The 14160-nt window shown below is 46.3% G+C and overlaps 1 long non-coding RNA gene across 2 annotated transcripts; it reads left to right on the top strand.

Moving 5' to 3' along the window:
- The first annotated feature begins 201 nt into the window (after positions 1 to 201).
- Positions 202 to 13923, top strand: LOC149347583 (uncharacterized). 2 transcript variants are annotated; one of them, XR_016292542.1, is made up of 5 exons: positions 202 to 403; positions 3339 to 3475; positions 4163 to 4221; positions 7973 to 8185; positions 13359 to 13923. It is a non-coding gene; the product is annotated as an uncharacterized LOC149347583 (long non-coding RNA). The 2 variants fall into 2 exon arrangements; XR_016292541.1 differs by having other exon boundaries at positions 4163 to 8185.
- Positions 13924 to 14160: the final 237 nt, after the last annotated feature.

Here is a 14160-nt window from a genome sequence, read left to right as displayed (position 1 = left end):
ATCTGTAAGCGCCTACGCGGCCGACTGTTGCCAGTAAAGATGCCCTTCCCCCCTTCCCAGGCGCATATCTCACACGTATAGCACATAAAACACTCGGAAATGTTTTCTCTTTTTGAGCTCTTCACTAATCATCAGCGCGGAGATATTACTGTCTAACAAAGGTGTTGACATTCCTTCCCACTTGCAGGTGCGGTTGTGGATGCCGCTTTTTGGTTGTCGTGGAAACAGCCAGCAGAGACGCGCGATGGATCTCCGTGGCGCTCGGTGCGCCTTCCACGTCTACGGCATTCTCGCGCAAAGAGCCCGGCGCGCAGCTCCATCGCCTCCACATTGCACTGCACGAACAACATGTCCAGGCGTGGTTCCACGGCAGCCCGCGCGCCTACTCAGCCAACCGACGGTGGTGAGTATCTGGCTCTCCGTACAAATATGGCGTACCGCGCATGAGGTCGCGTCTTTGACCTCTCTAGGCACCGCGGTGGCTCGGTGGTTATGGCACTCGGCTGCTGACCCGAAAGACATGGGTTCGATCCCAGCCGCAGCGGTCGGATTTTGATGGAGGCGAAAAAGTGGACGTTAAAAAACCCCAGGTGGGCGAAATTTCTGCAGCCCTTCACTGCGGTGTCCCTCATAGCCTGAGTCTCTTTGAGACATTAAACCCCCGGAAATCAAATGAAATCAAATATTTGATCTCTGATGACGTTATTGCTGTTTCAAGGAGAGGTGTGACTGCTGGTTGATGGGCACAAAATGTTCGGCCGTGCCATAATGGCACCTATAGAGGAATAAATATTTCGTCAACGATTGGCACTGGTTCGAATCTGTCGCCGATGTACAGCGCTCCTCTTCTGTTCATATCCGCCTGTCTTCATATTGCGCAGAGCGCTGGCGCAGTTTGACACCGTACAAGCTGGTGAAACACGCCACAGTCTAAAGCACACGATGTGGATGAATGTTTCGATAGTGCAGGTGGGTAGTTGACAGTGGCAAAAACGATTGGTCGGAAAACAAAGGGGATATAAGGATGAACCTTGTTGATATGTAGTGGACGAAATTTATATGCGCAGTACCACACAAACTGGATTGTCGTCAGTACTGTTTTCCAAAGGGTAGTAAATATAGCACATGGCGGTAGGGAGTCGGGTGAGCCCATGTGGTCAGTACGTTCTCTTGAAAACTGCACGTGTGTTAAAAGAAAGGCAGTGCTAGGGAAATGGGAAGGAGCTGTTTTCTTCACGGTGCGCTGATAATAAGCGAGAGCTTAAAGAGCATTATTATCGGCACTGCAGCACTCAAAGCATACTGAGAGCACTACACTCCGGAACAGCAGTCAAACCATTACTTGGTGATAAATACAGTGAAGTGGTTTTTTTTTTGTCATATATCGCACTGCACAAAGAGCCGCGCGTATCGAGAACTCCCAGGGGTCTACGAATTTGAAGTAGAGGATGACCTTCTGCATATATGGGAATTAATCCACTATGCTAGCACTACCCCGTAAGGCGGAGCTTAAGTTTAGAACTCCAGCGAGCGGCGCTCTGTTCGACAGAGCGAGGGATGATCTGCTTACATGCCAGCTCAACCTACAAAAATGTTAAGCTTTAAAAGGATGCTTCCAGTCAAGACAGATTCTGAGAAGGTTCTCAGCACAGCAAGGCTGCACTCCCTTGTTGGAACACTTGCATTAAACCTTTAGAGCATCGAATTTGACGGTATGCTAAGTATTCATAGAAAACTGTCTAAAATCGAAATTATGTGGACGAATAGCATCAGACTTTAGCACTTATTTGATAGAGGGTCTGCAAAATTGCTTGCGTACATACTGGCTACCACGATTTCAGCATCATGGTCTGAAATATATATGCGAGTTCGCTGCTATTTTTTCTGTGAAATAATTGGTCTAGCCCGACCGCTCAGCTTTAACCACTCAATTCGTAGACAAGGTTGCTGCTACTCCTTGGCTAGTAATATGACGTGAGGGACCTTCCAATATCAAGAGTGATACATGGTACCTTGCTACAAGGGCACACCTTCATTCCTACAAGGGCGCATTCATTCCTACACGCTACAGTAATGACCCCAAGCAGCCTTGTAATACTGCACAATACTGCGACACGCACGCCTTCTTGTAGTGACACGCACGGGCTTCGCGTAGAGAAAGACGAGACGGCAGTCGACTATTGTGGGCCTGCTTGCGAGTACCTACTCTAAAGGATAGCCTTTGACGCTGCTCAAGAGGCCGCCGCGGTGGCTCAGCGGTTATGGTGCTCGGCTGCTGACCCAAAAGACGCGGGTTCGATCCCGGCCGCGGTGGCTATAATTTCTTTGGAGGAGAAATTCTAGAGGCCCGTGTACTGTGCGATGTCAGTGCACGTTAAAGAACCCCAGGTGGTCGAAATTTCCGGAGCCCTCCACTACGGCGTCTCTCATAGCCTTAGTCGCTTTGGGACGTTAAACCCCATAAACCATAAACCAACATCAAGTTGACAGTAGTCATAGAGAAACGTTGAGACTCCGTGTGACGACCGGCTACTGTTTTGGTCCTCGACAGGTTCAGAAGATTGCTGTCAGGCAGGGTTGTGAAATGATGTTAAACATAAGAGTCACCACTGCGTCTGGACAGCCTTTTGTCGTCTGCTTGTTTAGGAGTACGACGACACACGTGGCCATCATCGGAGTTCAAGTCACTTAAGAAAAATAGATGGCTTTGCATATCTTCCCCACGAGAAAGTGTCGGACTAGCGTTGCTTGGTTTTGTTTCGTTTGTGGGGTGTAACGTCCCAAATCGACTCAGGCTATGAGGGACGCCGTAGTGAACGGCTCTGCAAATTTCGACCACCTGGGGTTCTTTAATGTACACTGACATCGCACAGTGCACGGGCCTCTAGAATTTCGCCTCCATCGAAATTCGACCGCCGCGGCCGAGATCGAACTAACGTCCTTCGGGTCAGCAGCTCAGCAGAGCCAACGCGGCTTCTGGACTAGCATTGCGATAAACTGTAGCATACCATATATTCAATGCCAGTTGACTCAAACCACATAATGTTCCCTACAACGCATTGTCCGTCTAAACCATCAAAGAACATGCATTCTTTCCTTCCCCTGGAAGACATATCACCGCTTTCGAGTTACCTACCCTCCGGGGAAGACAACTGAAAATATGGTGCTCGGGCTTCAGAGGTGCCTCCTACATGCAGTGTGTATATGCACGTTCGCAAAACGCTCCATGCGGGTCATTATATCATACATCATGCAGGATTGGCCTCACTGCGGCACGAAGCGCTTTTATATTTGGGCTACTGGGACAAACAAACTTTTGCTTTTGTCTTTCTGTCCAGAACCAACAACGCCAGCGGCGCAGGCAAGGATGGAACAGCCACTGCAGCCTGCAGCGGAAAGCATTGAGTGAATTCCTCACGTGGGTGTAAGGAAAGCCGCGTCAGCAAGACTGAAGGCATACTTACAGCAGGAATCGGTGAGCACGACTGACGCACAAGTTAGGGATGGGACTGGCCGACGCGTTTCCTCGTCATCAGTGGAAATAGGCGAGCGCTGAACAAATCTTATTATGGCAGTGGTCCTAGGGCTTGAATATAACCCTCGGAAAACACAGTGAAGTTTTGATATACTCCGCAAGGTAATAAATCCTCAGCGGTATCTTTTTTTTTGTACTCAAAGAATGTTATTTTCATTCTGATTGTCCTTCCGCAAATATACTGTGCGATGTTAGTGCATGTTGAAGAACCCAAGGTGATCGAAATTTCCGGAGCCCTTCACTAAGGAGTACCTCAGTCCGAGTCGCCTTGGGGTGTTAAGCCCCCATAAACCATAAACCTAAATATTTCAACGCACCTTTCTTCACTTGAGCGGTATTCTGCAAGCATGCGAACTTTGTGTTTTGCGCAGCACGCGGAACCTGTTCGTGTCCAACGGTGACAAACAAGGTCTCGTTTACGCCGTCTGAGAATGATGTTATTTCAGTCGCCACATTCAAGTGTCATTTAGGCCTCTTTGACAAGGCCTGAATTACATCACGGCTTGGTCAAAGGAGGCTTAATTCAGCCCAATGCATAATTTATATGTCAAACGCGATGCGGCGTGTCCTTTTCGTTACCTCTTCCTGTGGTGTGCCGCACGTAAAAAGGCCCGGTCTCCTTTACAGCAGACAGCGGACGCCAGCTGATGGAGTGGTTGACCTTGGATGGCGTGGTGCTAGCGAAGGTACTGGTGCGCAGCTGCAGGATGAAATTCTGCAACCTCCACCAAGATGCAACAGCTTTATTTGTAGGTGACCTTGTGCGAAGGCTGGGTAGAGCAGCCAAAGGACAGGTCCGTGCCAAAAATCGTTGCCGCTCTAATTTCGTGGTGCGTGCCAGCTCCGCCGCTGCAGCTGCCGACCACCTTGCTCTTTGCAAAATAGTCTGCACGCTTTGTTGTTCAGATACCACTCCATAATGTTAGTACGCATATCAAGTAACGTTATGCTACTCATATTAAGGAGCCCCAAGTGATCGAAATATACGGAGCCCTCCACCGCGGTGTACCACATAGCCTGAGTTACTTTTGCATCTTAAACCTCCCATAAACTATACCTTGAATGGCAACTGCTTTCGATAGAAAAAGGTACCAAACATCAGGTTACATTGTATCGTATACTTTTTACAACCACATAAAGTAATAGAGGCACTTTTAAGGTTTCCTAGCGTATCAGGCACTCTTGCAGCGCAGGCGATGGGCACAACTTTTTTATTGTCATGGAAACAACCCTCGGAGGCTAAAGTATCCCAAGCGTACCCCGATAGCTGGTACTTTGCCAGGAAAGGTGTGAACACTATTAGGGTTTGATGCGAAATGGTGTCGCTCAGAACGACGACGCTCTAATAACATGTCCGCGCCGACCGGTAGCTCAATATTTGCTGTACCAAAAGAAAGCAAATGGTGAGCACGTGTCTCTCTAGACAAACGTAGCTGAGAGCCGACGCGCTCTCCTTGTTGCTTTGGCAAGAACGGAACAGTACTTCCGGGAGCAAAATAACTTGTTATTGCACCACCGTGTAACGATGGTTGCACCGTTGCACCTAAGTAAGGAGCTGTCGAGTACTATTCTGTGAAGCCTGCTCCCTGGCGCATAGTGCAATCAGTGGTAGCCAGAGGGGACGATTCCCGATAAGTTGAACAGTCGTCCAAGTGGGATGCCGACGGTAGTTTGATATTCTGTGAGCAGTTTTGAAGAGACACTGATCACGTATCTTTCTTGATTTGTTGATGTTTGTCCAGCAGGAAGACATGCATTTCCAAGAAAACTGGATCAAAATTTTTCCATTACTGTACTCAAAGAGCGAAAGAAGCTGCGTTGTGCCCTTTCCCTAGTAGAAACTCATGTAACCTAGCCTCAGAGATCCGAGCTGCCAAAACCTCTCTCGAAGCAATAGCGTTCCCTTATGAAAGTGGCTGGCCGTGGTGACACCTGTATTTCTTTTTTAGCATCATCTTAGGAATAACAATCTCCATTCCGAGTGAAAAACTTTGTGACATTAGGGGATTCGCACATTTTATGCGCGATACAGCAGCGCTGCCATCTTCGCATTTCAACTCCTTGACCTGAAAATTTTTGGTGATTATGCTACCTATGCTGCTGTGAAGCCGTAGGGCTACTTCTCAGGAAATGCTGATGTCAAACATGGATAGCAGTTCACACATAGCGTAAAACCTTAGCTCGTCCATCGTCACCACGCACCTGAGCAGCTGACGAAGACATTCCCTTAGTGTGACTGTATGACAGTGCACCGCAATCGCTGCACACACAGGCGTGCTTGGCATTAGAAAAAAACGAAGAGAAGAGCAGAGAAAGGACCTTGCGAATTTTATTTGCAATTTCGCCACAAGCGTGACGCGGTAGAAAACTTGGGCATCTACAAATCAGTAACACTGCAAAATCAGTGCATTAGTTCTGTTTGGTTTATGAAGGTACAACGTCCCAAAGCGACTCAGGCTATGAGGGACGCCATAGTGAAGGGTTCCGGAAATTTCGACCAATTGGGGTTCTTTACCGTGCACTAACGTCCCACGGTACACGGGAGTCTGGAATTTCACCTCCATCGAAATTCGACCGCAGCGGCCGAGATCAAAACCGCGTCTTTCGGGTCATCAGCCGAGCGCCATAACCACTGAGCCACCACGGCGAAAAAAAAAAAGGAATTTTTTGTATTAATATGTATGTAACTACCAAAGCTGTGTCGGGCTAGTTTGTATGGTATAGCCAATTTTAAAAGATAAGCGCTACTCACGACTAGGTTTCTTCACGGAACAACGTAGCTCCTCAGCGGCAGTCAACATCGATTTCTACAACACTGACTAAAGGCAGAAAACAAGAAGCAAATAATTGTGAGGGTACAATCATAAGAATTATGTCACTTTAAACACCCCAAAATCACCACATCTTTTTGCACAAAACCTTTTGAAGTACTGTCACATATTTAACTCGTGTACTATTTGTCCTGCCAAGTTCTGTCGTCCTGTGTCTTTTCACAAGCTTGCAAAATTGGGTATCGTATACAACAATGCGGCCGTGTACAGCCCCAGTAAACTCGCGAACGGGAAGCTAATTCTTTTTTTTTTTAAAGAGGCGAGGTGTATTTTATGGCTTGCACATCCCAAATTCGTCATCATCGTCATCACCAGCCTTACCCCCACTGCAGGGCAAAGGCCTTTCCCATGTCTCTCCAATTAACCCTGTCCTTTGTCAGTTGCCGTCACTGTATTCCCGCAAACGTCTTAATCTCGTCCGCCCACCTAACTTTCTGCCGGACCCTGCTACGCTTGCCTTCTCTTGGAATCCCCTCTGCTACCCATAAGGACCACCGGTTGCCTTCGCATTACATGCCCTACCCAAGCCCATTTCTTCCTCTTGATATCGACTAGGATGTCATTACCTGCGTTTGTGCTCTCACCCACTGCCAAATTTGTGCTTGCCTGAAAATATCAGGCAGTGAAAAAATCACCATGTAATTACACACTATTAGCATACTGTGTACAGTGTTAACGCTGCCATTACCAGAGTACCGGAGAATTTCGATGAGGGCGACATTCTAGGGGCCCGTGTACTGTGCGATGAAAGTGCCCGTTACAGAACCCCAGGTGGTCGAAATTTACGGAGACGTTCACTACAAAGTCCCTCATAGCCGGAGTTACTTTGGCACGTTAAGCCCCATAAACCATAAACCATAAACCGATACCTGCCTACTAAGTGAGCGGTTGGAGGCCAGAATTCTGAAGCCAGCGGCTAAACCTCAATCGGTAGGATGGATCATAATTCTGCTATTTTGTGCGCTGCCCATATCATATCAAGCCAGCATATTTGGCAGGTCACTCATATCACAGAGACACCACATTTAGTAAGAGGCAATTTCAAGCCACGGTCTTGTTTACGTCGTTTCAGAATGATTGTAATGAAGGCGACACATTCTCACATAATTTAGTCCTCTTTAACACGGCCGGAATCACATCTTGGCTGCAATGTGTTGTGTTGCCATCAGTGGAGTTTAAGCATCTGAGACGGTCATGCGACAAGTTCACGGCTGAATTAAAGGCTGCACGATTCAGCACAACGTATATGTTTACATGTAAGACTCGATGAGGCGTGCCGCGTTCTTTACGTGATTTAGCTGCTGTGCTGTGCTTGATTGTGCCGCACGTAAAATTGTCCAGTATGCTTAAAATAGGCTACACGCTTTGTGGTTCAGTTGCCACTTTGTGGAAACTCGGCTTTGTAATAAAGAGACTTAAGACGGCGTTTCACCACGTATTGTTAGTGGAAGTGCAAACTAAATAACGCTATGCTACTTGTAATGGTAATAGTTCTTGATAGGCGCTGGTATTGCACATCAGGTTGCATGGCATCGCATGTTTGTGACAATTAAATAATGCAATACAGAGGCACTTTTCAATAGCAATACGTTTCTCTGCATATCAGGCACTGTTGCAGCAAAGGCGATGGGCGCGGCTTCTTCATTGTCATGGAAACGGAGGCACCAAAAAACACAAGCATACCCCGCCACCTGGTGATGGCCAACAGAGACGACAGCGCCAACTGAGCTTCGCAGCGTCGCTCAGGCCAGCGGAGATCGAACAACATGTCCACGCAGAGTGACGAGTACACACCAGCCGCCATCAAGGAAAGCGAACGGTAAGCCCTTGCCTCCCTAGAACAACGTAGCGGAGTGGCGCTCTCCTCCTTGCTTTGGCTGTAATTCGTACTTCAAGGTGCAAAACAATTACACGATTGCACTTAAGTCTGCTTAGGAGCAAAAATGCGAAAGCCTATACCTCTCTTCTTTTTCTCCTTCGATTGCTTGTGTTGATCGTTTTTTTTATTTTCTTTGTTTTAATTGTTTCGTTTTATTTTGTTTTTGCGGACACCACTCATGAGCCAGTTTAGCCAATGTATGGATTGTTGTCTGGCTAGTGTTGGATTGGCTATGGACCTGTCTTGCCGGATGAACGCCACTCGTGGGCAAAGAAAGGCTTTCACTTTAAAATGACGTTATCGCAGCACCATGGAACGACGGTTGCACCATTGCACCTACGTAAAGATATGTCGAGGACTACTCTGTGAGGCCTGCTCCCTGGCGCATATTGTTATCAGTGGTAACCAGAGGGAAGATTCCCGCGAAGTGAAACAGCCATCAAAATGAGACGTAGACAGAAGTTTTGAATTATGTGAGCAGTTGTGAAGAGACTCTGATCACGGCTCCTTTTTGCTTTGTTGTTTGTCATGAAGGTGCACATTTATATGTCAGAAAATTTGATCGAAATTGTCACATCACTGGTCTCAAAGGCCGAAGAAGGCTTCGGCACCATCGTTTGCAAGTGAATACTGATAGTAGCCTAGCTTCGGAGATCCGAGCTGCCAAAACCTTCCTCGAAACACGAATATGCTTGTGTAACCGGGTGGTCATGGCCACACCGCATCATTCTGGTGACAAAACCTCCTATCTTAGTGAAAGCAGTGTCTTTATCTTTAGAACACTGCAATATATTACAAACCCAACAATACTGGACAAAAGAATTTTTGAGCAGGAAACCTTTTATGAATACGATTTTTTTAAGATAATGTAAGATTTAACTACAACAATCAATACACCCAGAGATCCCCCGGCGGCAGTTTTGAATTTTTTCTATTTATCTTTTTGCTATCCTCAAACGTATTCACTATTGGTTTTCTATGGGAGCCTTAAATGTTCAACGCATCAATGGAAAAAGTTTAAAAGAAAAATGTTGCTACATATCAGAACAATGGATTGTTACCTTTTGATATTTCTGTAAAAGTATCTGAAGAATGGATTGTTACCTTTTGATATTTCTGTAAAAGTATCTTAGAAAGTTTTGAAAACAACCAGCAAACCTGTGAAAGGCAACCGCTGTGCAATACTCGAAGGCAAGGCTGATCTGTGTTGGCATTTTTCGTAGCGATCGTAATGGAAGGAAGAATCTTGTCCCTCTTCCATACCCAGAAATCTCGGAAAAGATGATTCAGAACCCTACCAACCTTTTCGCATATCGCAAGCTATCTACATTGAAATCAGTATATCCATAGATACCCTCTCCAGAAAACCAAACCCACCAGTCTAGCAAAGGAACAGCACTTGGCAATTGGTAGCGCAGTGCTGGAAGTAGTAAGAGAATGTCTACTTAGGGCAGGTAGTGACCGCTGATCCGGATCATGAGAGGAAATAACTAGTAGAATAAGTTTGGGGTAGAGCGCTAATGGCAGGTTCTCTCAGATCATGAACGGCAATTTACCAATATACATCAAGACTAAAGTATACAACAGCTATATCTTACCGGTACTCCCCTTTGGGGCAGAAACGTGGAGGCAAACAAAGAGGGTTCAGCGTAAGTTAAGGACAAAGCAACGAGCTATGGAAAGAAAAATGATAGGTGTAACGTTAAGAGATCGGAAGCAGGTGGAATGGGTGAGGTAGAAAACGCTGGTTAATGACATCGTAGTCGAAATCAGGAGGAAAAAATGGGCTTGGACAGGGCATGTAATAAAAGGAATTATAACCGCTGGTCCTTAAGGGCAACGGAGTGGATTCCAAGAGAAGGCAAGCGTAGCAGTGGGCGGCAGAAAGTTACGTGGGTGGATCAGATTAACCCTTTCGGCCCTGGCGGTGTCAATTGACACCACAACACAAATATTACGCTCACGCCTCAGTAACAGAAGAAAATACTATTAATTTTAATACAACAGTTTCTTAGGGATCCCTGCTGCTATCGACATCGCTGTTCACGGACTTCCATTGAGCTGTGCGGTCTAAGGAAGAAGAAGTAGCATCATTGGAGGCATGAAGTGAAGAAGTCGAGGTGTAGCAAATTTGTGCATTTTTATCTCACTAACCATTTGTTCTTCTGCGCTCGGATTTTTATATGTTGTGTGAAACGGCTATCCAAGCTCACATCTCAGTCGTAAATATTACTGAATGCGTAGACGCTGCGTTTGAACACATTTTTGACATGTGCGATTTTGACACCATCAGGGCTCAACGGTTGCCAGCGGTGGCCATTGAGTGATGATAGGTCATCTTTGTAAAATAGAATCTGCTAGTATTTTGGCAGATGCACCTATACTAACGGCCTTTTCGGACTGCTGACATGAATGCTCATTACAGAAAATGGACAAAATCTTAAAATTTGCTTTCTGATGAATTGGAAAGTGGAAATTTTCGCTATCATACATGGTGAATATTCGGATTGAGCCTGGAAATGACCATGCGGATGTCAGCGAACAGCAACCGGACCAAAGGAATAGCGAGAACAAATGCACGCGTGACCTTGCGCTTTTATTCCTTTTTTTACCTCTCTCCTCCTCCTGTGAGCTGTGAGCATCGACACAGCGACCGGGGTATTTACACTGAAACTCGCGCTCCGCCGCTCGTGCAGCACGTGTGGAGCGGCCTCGACGCTCGGATCAATGCAGCGTGTTTGGCTGTGTTTTCTTGAGAAAGCGCATTTGATGTGCTGGTAATCAGCTTCTGCTTTCTCCCCGGCCGGGAGATATCCTGAAGTCATAAGCCTGTGGATGAGAGGGAATTTCCTGTCACCTGAAGGGAACAGCATTCGGTCAAGACACAGACACGACGAGATTATGTTCCACTTTATGAATTCTTCTGTAGCAAACAGGTATAGCAAATAGCTGGTTTGAAAACAAGCGCAAGAGAGATGCAATGTGCCGCGTGCAAGCTTAGAACTTAGATTTGCCGGCCTTCGCGCTGGGCGCTACGGAAGTGCTTCGTGAAGCTCGATAGAAGAGGGCGTTACAGATTCGAGGAAAGCCTTTATCTTGAACACAGGTGCCTTCCAGGAAGGCTACGCAAGTTTTGAACATGTGAGCTGTTGACGTGACTTACACAAGCTGGAACACAAACCTGGCAGGCACAAGAACGCGGATGTATGATACAAAACGCAAGGAAACCGGAGCGGGCGAAGTTTTTTGTGGAAACTGCGAGATTATCTAACCCTTACAAAGTGAAAAAAGCTTCTTTATAGGTCTCCACACTGCAAAATAAGAAATTTTTTCGATAATTTCTTTCTTGTCGGTTACGTTTACCAAAACGGTCCCAGTAGCATTTTACACCCATTGAGCCCTGATGTCCGATTTTGGCACCATACCTGTAAATCGATTAATACTTGCACCACAAGCTTTAAATTTTTACTGCGTGGTTATGGGGCCTTAGAAATCGTAAAAACGCGGAGAAAAAAATCTACGGCCGAAATAAAAAATCCAGGGCCGAAAGGGTTAAGAAATTTGCGAGGATACGGTGGCAGCAACTGGCAAAGGACAAGATTAATTGTAGAGACATGGGAGAGGCCTTTGCCCTACAGCAGGTTTAGTCAGGCTGCTGCTGCTGATGATGATTATGATGATGATGATTTTATGCTTCATCTCAATTAGTAATGTGATCCTCAGGAGCACGCCAATTATTTCATACCCTTTCGAACATTCTCCGTCAAACGGGTGGCCGCCAAATGTTATGCAAATGGTGTTCCAGGGGAAGCTCCCACTTCTATGGCCGCTATACTGGCACATATATTTCGGATCTAAAGTATAGGCATTAATTGAGGCGCTACAAGCCCACTTTTGCTATGTGATATAGTGTAATGATGTGGTTACTGTCTTGGTCAAATTGACGTTCAGTGCCGACAGACGCCTCCTCTACAAACGTAAGTATTGAGAGCAAACGCTCTTAAAGCTATATCCCAAACGGAGGAGTGACAGGGCGGTGAGAGTCCGGCAGTGTGCTACTCATAATTGCAACGATTTGTCTGATCAGAGTACATTTGCATGAATTACTGAGGAGTCGAAAATCGTTCGCACCAGAATATGTGGACAGGATGCGACTCCATATCTAGTTACTATTCACAGTAAAAACTGGTTCTATGGGTCTTTCGGAGCATTTTGACGTTTGTCCGACAGGAAAACCCGAATTTATTGGCATGAAAATTCAAAACATTTTGCGCTAGCCCATTCAAACTCTTGACGACGTCATCAAAAAGCATGCACTGCCACCGTTTTCACTTTTTATCACAGTCCTGGTAGGCATTGCGGCGATAGCCTAGTGGTCTCGCTGAGTGGCCCCTAGAAAAGACCTGTTCGTTTTTTTTTTCACCGTTGTGGTGGCTCAATCGTTTTGGTGCTCGACAGCTGACCTGAAAGATGCGGTCGATACCGGCCGCGCCGGTCGAATTTCGATGGAGGCGAAATTCTAGAGGCCCATGTACTGTGCGATGTCAGTGCAGGTTAAAGAACCCCAGGTTGTCGAAATTTCCGGAGCCCTTCACTGTGGCGTCTCTCATAGCCTGAGTTGCTTTGGAATGCTAAACCCCATAAACCAAACCAAACCGAACTCGTAGGCATTACAATGGGGGTGATGTGGCATCGGCTCTGAGATCTACGGTTAATAAAAAATCGGCCGGTAACGCTGATACCTGTTTTTTTTTTTTTGCTCTGTGGTTTTTTGCTAGCTTCCAAGACGTCTGTTGTCAATGAGTGATTGCTTTTTCATTGAAATGCTATGGTCAGTCTACTATATAGGCCAACTTCAATACATTATCAGTGGTCCCTTCACTCCAAAAGCAGCTTAGCTACTACGCTCGTCTCAATGAACACTTTAAAAAGGTAACGCATGCTCTGTTGTTTTCGGCTATGCCATGAGCCATAGCATAGCTCTCAGCAGTTCTATTCCTGACACTTTCCTACCATGCCTTGAGACTTTTCTTGATGCTAGGTTTGCTCTGAACATGTTTTTCTTTGCCTTCATAAGCAGTTAATTCACTCCCATTGTTCCGCTCCCTTAAAGCCACAAGAACCGGCGGCCAAGCATCTACCGACACTGAACAAGCTACTGCGGTTTCCATTTTAATCTGGAGTGCATTCGTCATGTGGGTACAAGCGCTCCGCCGACAGCCAGACCCTCCCCCTCCTTACTGCGTGGATGAAGTGAGAGACCTTTCGGAGGTGAGGAACTATTATGACCATAGCAGTGTATGTATCCACTGCCCTGTATTCTTCGCCAGCGTGGTATTGGGGCAAGAAGTAAGGTGCTGTGTTTGTTAGGAAGCAAGTGTGAGAAGAACCGCGTAGAAAGAACTATCAACAACGAATAAATAGAAGTCTGATTATAATTGCTACATCAGCGCCAAACCGTAGGTTTTCAGGGGTTTTCGCTTGAATGCGAGCTGAATTGGTTAGTCAGCAAAAATCAAGTGTCCTGCATGCAAAGGCATATCTGGCGTACATAAGAGTTCTTGGAGCCTTTTTCAGCGGCATAATTGAAATAAAACGATGCCGTCATCCTATAGCCCGCGTTCAGTAGTTACATCGACAGCGCCTTTACTAAGCGGAGCACACAGCTCACTTTAAGTATGCAGAAGAACCACTCTCTCAAGTCGTACCTCTAAAACCCAGATTAACGTCACCTGGAGGTCGACTCGAATGCTGATGTTTTCTGTATTGGGGCAGTAGTTATATAGGTTAAATTTTGCTGGGGTGTAAAAATAGTAAAAGTTAGTTGCGGCTTAGTCATTGTGTCTTACAGAGACATGTGAATCATTGTGCCCTGGCCTGGATGATGTGCGTAAAATGTATCGATATAGTGTGAC

This window comes from Amblyomma mixtum, chromosome 4, assembly GCF_055824585.1.
Source record: "Amblyomma mixtum isolate Tamu chromosome 4, ASM5582458v1, whole genome shotgun sequence".
Lineage (NCBI taxonomy): Eukaryota > Metazoa > Arthropoda > Arachnida > Ixodida > Ixodidae > Amblyomma > Amblyomma mixtum.
The sequence above is the reverse complement of the archived record's forward strand: the minus strand, read 5'-3'. Positions and strand labels throughout refer to the sequence as shown.